This window comes from Pristiophorus japonicus, unplaced genomic scaffold (assembly GCF_044704955.1).
Source record: "Pristiophorus japonicus isolate sPriJap1 unplaced genomic scaffold, sPriJap1.hap1 HAP1_SCAFFOLD_377, whole genome shotgun sequence".
NCBI classification, from domain to species: domain Eukaryota; kingdom Metazoa; phylum Chordata; class Chondrichthyes; family Pristiophoridae; genus Pristiophorus; species Pristiophorus japonicus.
The window spans coordinates 201,995-204,016 of record NW_027253620.1 but is presented as its reverse complement, the minus strand read 5'-3'; positions in this window follow the sequence as shown (position 1 = coordinate 204,016).

Genomic DNA, 2,022 nt, shown 5'->3' with positions numbered 1-2,022 from the left:
CACATCGTTCCACACATCATTCCACACATCATTCCACAACACATTCCACACGTCATTCCACACATCCTTCCAGACATTTTTCCACACATCATTCCACACATCATTCCACACTTCATTCCACACAACATTCCACAACACATTCCACACATCATTCCACACATCATTCCACACATCATTCCATACATCAGTCCATACCGCATTCCACACCTCATTCCACACATCATTCCACACATCATTCCACACATCATTCCAAACATCATTCCACCTAACATTCCACACATCATTCCAGATATCATTCGACACATCATTCCACACATAATTCCAGAATGCATTCGACACATCATTCCACACATCATTCCAAACATCATTAAACAACATTCCACACATCATTCCACACATCATTCCTCACATCAGTCCATACCTCATTCCACATAACATTCCACATATCATTCCACACCTCATTCCACAACTCATTCCACACATCATTCCACACATCATTCCACACATCATTCCACCCATCATTCCACACATCATTCCACACTTCATTCCACACATCATTCCACACTTCATTCCACACATCATTCCACACATCATTCCACACATCTTTCCACCCATCATTCCACACATCATTCCACACATAGTTCCAGAAAGCATTCGACACATCATACCGCACATCATTTCAGATATCATTCGACACATCATTCCACACATCATTCCACACATCATTCCACACATCATTCCACAACATTCCACACAACATTCCACACATCATTCCTCACATCAGTCCATACCTCATTCCACACATCATTCCACACGTCATTCCACACATCATTCCACACATCATTGACACATAATTCCACACCTCATTCCACACATCATTCCACACGTCATTCTACACATCATTCCTCACATCAATCCACACATCATGCCACACATTATTCCACACATCATTCCAAACATCATTCCACACCTCATTCCACACAACATTCCAACACATTCCACACCTCATTCCACAACTCATTCCACACATCATTCCACAAATCATTCCACAGATCATTCCACACATCATTCCACACACCATTCCAAATCACATTCCGCACCTCATTCCTCACATAATTCCAAACATCATTACATACATCATTACACACATCATTCCACACATCATTCCACAACTCATTGCACACATCATTCTACACCTCATTGCACTACTCATTCGACACATCATTCAACACATCATTCCACACTTCATTCTACACATCATTCCAAACATCATTCCACACCACATTCCACACATCATTCCACAAATCATTCCACACCGCATTCCACAACTCATTCACACAACATTCCGCACATCAATCCACACATCATTCCTCATATGATTCCACACATCATCCCACACATCATTCCAAACATCATTCCACACATCATTCCACTCCTCATTCCACACATCATTCCACACATAATTCCAAACAACATTCCATATATCATTCCACACAGCATTCCACACATCATTACCACACATCATTCCACCAATCATTCCAAACATCATTCCACGTAACATTCCACAGATAATTCCACACATCATTCCAGATATCATTCGACACGCCATTAACACATAATTCCAGAAAGCAATCGACACATCATTCCGCACATCATTCCACACAATATTCCACATATCATTCGACACATCATTCCACACATCATTCCACACATCATTCCACACATCATTCCACAACATTCCACACATCATTCCACATATTATTCCTCACATCAGTCTATACCTCATTCCACAGAACATTCCAAACATCATTCCACACGTCATTCCATAACTCATTCCACACTTCATTCCACACATCATTCCACACATCATTCCAAACATCATTGACACATCATTCCACACCTCATTCCACACATCATTCCACACGTCATTCTACACATTATTCCACACATCATTCCACAACTCATTCCACAATTCATTCCTCACATCATTCCACACATCATTCCACACATCATTCCAAACTT